The sequence below is a fragment of the Solea solea genome, chromosome 6 (genome assembly GCF_958295425.1).
Source record: "Solea solea chromosome 6, fSolSol10.1, whole genome shotgun sequence".
In the NCBI taxonomy this organism is placed as follows: Eukaryota; Metazoa; Chordata; class Actinopteri; order Pleuronectiformes; family Soleidae; genus Solea; species Solea solea.
Genome location: NC_081139.1, coordinates 12,032,450 through 12,038,449, shown reverse-complemented (window position 1 = coordinate 12,038,449; position 6,000 = coordinate 12,032,450). Strand labels below are relative to the sequence as shown.

The 6,000-nt window shown below is 41.5% G+C and overlaps 1 protein-coding gene across 2 annotated transcripts in view; it reads left to right on the top strand.

Moving 5' to 3' along the window:
- The window catches only part of ripor3 (RIPOR family member 3), a 37,608-nt gene that overhangs the window by 8,966 nt on the left and 22,642 nt on the right, over positions 1–6,000 (top strand). Inside the window, exon 2 of one of the 2 annotated variants that reach the window (XM_058631941.1) lies at positions 3,104–3,195. The exons of the other annotated variant lie outside the window; for it this stretch is intronic. The gene's annotated coding sequence lies outside the window, so the exon portion shown is untranslated. The remainder of the gene's footprint in view (positions 1–3,103; positions 3,196–6,000) is intronic. 2 annotated transcript variants of the gene reach the window in all.

Sequence of the window (6,000 nt, the reverse complement as noted above, 5' to 3'; positions counted from 1 at the left end):
TCACTTTATTCAAGTTAAAGTTATAACATAACTTTGCAACATACTGTATTTGTGTGTGAGACTTGCCCACAATGGCCCATTTGCACCAAATGATCTGCCTACAGTATAAAGTATGCTGTTTGAAAACAACAATAATGTGATGTGAACATAACTAAACAGAGCAAAACACTCTCAAAAGCCTCCTCACGAACATGCGTCAATCTGACTGTCACTGTTCACATTGTTGCATTTGTTTGACATAAAAGACGGAGAAGTCGAGTCCCATTTTTTTCAGGTTCTCAGACAGTCTCACCAGCAGAGTCCTGGTCATGACTACAGCTCCGCTCTACCTGCTGAGGTATAGCAAACGCCGGTGAAAAGAGGAAATTCTGTTTTTTCTCCCATTTCACACTGGACTACAAATCACAAATGACGCGGGTTCAGCTAAACACATGACACGTGCAGTATTTTACGGTGGATTTAATGAGCTGCCGCAGGGCCGGGACGCTGTGCGCCCCCCCTTCAGGTGTCATTTTGTCTCAGCAAAATGCTCATGGCCTCAGGAGGCAGCGCAAGAATTTCCATTTCACACTTGGGTGAAATTCCAGATTGGCTGAGCTCACACCACCGGGCCTTTTCAATGGCCCACATTATGCCAAGTAAAGTCAATCATGTGAAAGGAAAAACACACACACACAAAAAAAGCCCATTCTCGCATATAGTATGAGATATGAAGGAGCTTCACATTTAAGTTTTAGGCTCTTGGCTGACTCTTCTAATCATAATGAGTTTGGAAACGTGAAAACGGAAGAATAAATCGTCATGTAACTTGTCCAAGTGTCTGTCTATTAACAGAATGACCGAGTTGCAAAGTGCAGCAGTAGTATATAGAATGTGTGAGGGGGTTTTAAAGAGAGTAGCTGACATAGATTTTTTTACTCTGCTGGCAGCTAACAGTCCTGGCACTGTTACAGGATTTGAGCTACATTTTCCAAACTTTAGCTCCCTGAGCAACAGGAGACTTGACTTTGTGAAGTCCTGCGTGCTGTGCCATGCATATGCATCCTCCTCTTCTGCAGATATCAGGTTTCTACTTTGTAAGTGCTCCAGCTGCACTAATACAAAGCAAAATCATGGACAGAAATGCAAAAAATTAGGGAAACCTTATACAGGATTGCAGGAAGGAGAGGATTTAAAGTTTATTATTGCAAATACGTTGTAACCGATTATTTAAGGATTCTTTAAGGCGGGTAGTGATCACCAGCTGAAAAGAGCTGAACTGAGTTGCCATGACATGTATTGTGTTTAATTTGCAGACGTTGGAATAAAAGAACAGAACAACCTGTGACCCTAACAAAATAAGAATTGGTCTTTAAGTTAAGAATCCTCGCTCTGCCAAAAATATATCAAACTGGAATCGTCTGCAGATGATATAATTTAGGAACTGGAGCAGTACATGGACACGCATTTCTACAAAATACCAAATTGATGCAAGAGCAAATGCTTCAGGCAGAACCTTAGCTTAACCATACAAGAACAGCTTCAAACGCTAGACCTCACAGATGACACTGAAGAGCTAAAGGCTTCTCCGGAGTTTAACATTTCGCAGATTGAGCCGTTAAAGGGAAGACGGCAAAGAGCTGAAAGCAACTAAATTCTCAATTACAGACCAATTTCCACCAGAGATCCTGAGAAGACGCAGGTTTCATTACCCAGTCATGATGGAAGAAAAGGAAAATCAACAAAAACGTTCAGCTGTCCACTGAAATCCTCAGATAACTGACTGACAAAAACACTCGCCACGCGGCTACTGCCAAACTCTCCAGTGTAAACACAAGCACATGGTGATTAAGTTATACATGTCAGGGAAGTGAGCAGCGCCATGGCAACAAGTAAACAACATTTGTGAGACTTGGCCAGTGGATCTGCCCATCTGCAGTGGATTCTTTTAGTTATTATTCACATTCATCATTGTAATAATAATAATTATTATTAGCCAATATTGGAAGGAAAAAATGCATGGTATGCAGAAAAAAAATGGTAGGCTATGCTGCTGTTTCTGTAACTGATGTCATATTCTTACACTTGACAATCTAATATGGTATCTGTAGCCAAATGCAGAATGTTTGAGTTTGAGATTCCACACTCAAGTTCAAATGGATATCTAAATGTCGGATAAAAAGTGACTTCCCTAGTGTACATGAAGACGGACAAAGTTGCAGCTACTCAGGCGTGATGAGGAGTGTCTGGCTGCAGTGTATCTCAAGGACCTTGTCCCCTCCGTGTTAGCAGAGACATGGATCATGGATCAAACTAAAACACATCAAGTATACTGTATACGGGGGTGGAGTGGCTCAGTGGTTGAGACCGGTATCCTGTGTGCGAAAGACACCATGGTCGCAAGCTTTGGATAAAAGCGTCTGCTAAATGACATGTAATGTAATGTAATGTATATTGATGATTAATGTCACATCACACTGATGTATATTCAAGTGTTCTTGTGTTTGATAAGGCAAAGAAGTCATGACTATCTAACTAACTAACTGACAGTTGTTCCATACTCTGTGCTGTTGACTTCGATACAGTCTTAGTCAACTTAAACTCTAATAATGCAGCCGTCCTAAATGCCATATGGGAAATGTAAAGACAACCATTACAAGACAAAAAGATTCCTTTCAAGTGTAGGCACAACCAAACGCACACTGTTTGGAAGCAAGTTTAAAAGAAATGTCTGTTGTGTCGTTTGTACATGTGGTTGTGTCAGAGGATGAAGAGAAAGAAGCGAATACATTCAGCGGTGTGTATGCAGTGGAATTGCGTGTGTGTGTGTGTGTGTGAAGGCTCACTTGAAGTGGTGTTGACAGCAGGGCTAATCGCAGGGAAAACCATGGAGAGACTGCAGAGAGCGTGATTACAAAGCCAGATTTCTCTCCTGTGTCTCCCCCTCCTCTTCCTCCTCCTCCTCATGTCATTCACCTGACAGGGAAAGACAACCATCAAGCAAAGAGTAACTAGGAGAAAGGCTGAAATGAAGTCATAAAGCGAGGCATAAAGACAGAGTTTTTTTACTTGTTTCCAAGTCAAAAACAACAGTGAACATCGTGGATTTTTCTCTTTATTTCAGCACTGTGTGAAGATGAAGTGACCCCACCTGAATTTGACCTAAGGCAACATCACATGTTTTGATGTGTCCATCAGACGAAGCACAGCAACAAAGTAAGTAACCTTTAGGGGGCATTTACCAAATACTGCGTGACAAGGCTCTCTGTCAGATCCTTTCTACGCTGTTGGGATAAGCAAAAACAGATTGGATGTGAAGTCTGAAAGCAAACTATAGTTCATATAGTTTCACACTCAGTGGTTTATTGATAAACATAATCAGACAAGTATTATATTCATCTGCTTGCCTGTACACACAGATGTGCACAGTCTGCTGTGTGTGTGTGTGTTTGTGTGTGTGAGGGACAGCGAGATAAGACCCCAGATGTTTGTATCTCCTCAGGAAAACATTGATAGATGGAGTGTGTGAAACAGTTCATGCCAGCGTAGATTCCAAAGATTATGTTACTTTAAAGTCTTTTAATCTTTGTTTTGGCTCAACTTGAACACACAGGAAGACTGGATATCACTAAACAACACAATACACGCAGCAGGGAAAAATAAGAGAGCGCTCTGTAGAGTGGGTTAGAAATGAGAGCAAAAAAAAGGAAGAATATAACACCATAAAAAGGTCATTCTGTAGAGTTTGTGCTTTTTTAGCCTGTTTTGGAAAGCCTGTTTATAATAAAAAATGGTCTTGTTGACCTTTAGCTATCAGTTGTGACAACACCAGTGGAAATCTGAACTGCAATTCTGCATTCGGTAAGAATATTATCTACTTTCTTGCCATGGGTTGTGCTCAGATTCTATTCTCACGTTGAGACAGTAAACTAATATGAAGCTATAATCCATAGACACTTATTATAGTGGAGCAAAACATCTAAACAAACGATCAAAAACACAAGAAACAGATGGGAAACATCTGCCCTGGCTATGTTCAAAGGCATCAGAATACATGACCACATCATACACTATGTTGTTTGTTGTTTGTCCCACAACCAAGTCTGAGAAATAGTTTGACCCACTCACTACCTGCAGTAAAACAGTGTCAAACATGTCATAAAAGTCGAAACTGAAGATTTTTAAACTACAGTTCTCTGAAATTGGACTTTGACACAAAAGTACTCTCCATCAAAGTTTCCCATCACCCGAGCATTTCACCCCCTCCATCATGCCTCTTCGTTCTCTCGCCTCCAAACCAAACATAAACATTTTGACAGCACACACTGATGAAAGCTGGTGTTAACACAACTTGAGAGTGCAGTGCTAATCCAGTCACTTGAGACAACAAATCATCGGAATGAGTCTGAAAAACAAAACATCAGCGTGTTGTGAAGACACAAGGGTCTGATTTTGCAACACTATTGTTCGTCAATATCGTTCGCGATACCGAGATACATCATCGCGTATCCATTGCTTGTAGATGTTTAGTTTGTCTGGAAGCCATTTTGATGGAAACCAACCAGAATTCAGAGATATGGTTCACTATCATGACTCTGTCGGGTGTAATATACCCATCCATCCATCCATCCATCCATCCATCCATCCATCCATATCGTATTCTCAGGGAAGCTGCAGCCGATCTGATTTTTTCTGGAAACATTTCCGTCCTAGCCTCTGATTGTGTGTCAGAAACCTTGATCTCCCATTTCTAAGATTCACTTCCTGTGGAGTGATAATTTACTTTTCCCCCCTTTCTCCTACAAACAGAACACTTGGCATTAAGATCTACTCATAATACAAAGCGCATGATTTAGACACCAGGGACGATGGTTCACTTCCTGAATCCCATACATTGCAAGGTTGTGGTTACGTGAAAGCTCGGTCAAGGTCTGGGGTGAAGTTAATGGTTATGGTTAAAGCTGGAGCAGACAGAATTGCTAGAAAAATAGTTGATCACTCAGTCATTCTTTCCTTTTTTTCGAGATGGAGGCTGTGTGTCCTGAGCCCCTGCTATTCAATGAGAAAAGCACAAGACATGTATGTGCTTCATATGTCACAGATTCCACGGGTATCTCCACATCTCTGAAATGTTTTGTGCTTAATGTCCCACGTTTTGTCAGTCAGATTTTTCTAAGTTTCTTTGCAGTTGTTAACAATACTGGAATAGTGACCTTTGCACTGAAGGGACATGGATGCAACATCTGCTCAGTACAGCTGACTGGAGAATCTTCTCACTCCAAACTGTCCTGTGATTAAGTTTCCATGTCACGGGCCAGACTTCCAAGGCTGAAAACAGAGACTAGAGGAGGTGCAGAAGTCTGGATCTCTCTAAGAAGACTTGATTTACATTACTCTAACATGCGGAAATGGAATTATTGACCAATAATGACACAAATGTGTTGCTTAGCCCAAAAACAGACAGGGAGCAAGTCGAATAAAGTTTCATTCTTACTGAGACTAGAGACTATTGAGAATGATACAAGTGGCTCTGAGGGGATTATTTACAGGGTGAAATCTTGCAGGGAAAAGCTAAAGCAGGTACTGTAGGTGACATAGGGCGATAGGCACGGTACACCCTGGACAGTTCGCCAGGCCATCACAAGGCCAAACACATAGACATACAACTACGTGCCTAATTTAACTAATCCCCATATTGCATGTTTTTTGATTGTGGGAGGAAGCCGGAGAACCCAGAGAAAACTCACGCTCACACAGGAAACAGGGAACAGAGAACATGCAAACTCCATGCAGAAAGGCGGCAAAGGAACGTAGCAAAGAAAAGGAAAAAAGACTTGTGGATCAAAATGAATGACAAAACACTCACTGGTGTAGACAGAACAATCTGGTGACGACAGTCAAGGCAGCAGCTCTTGATGAAGTGCAGGTGTGATGAACAGGAGCACAGGTGAAGGAAGCTGCTCCCATGATGAGCGGGGAAACAGGAGACAAATAATAAACTAGAAACAAATAATACCAGTC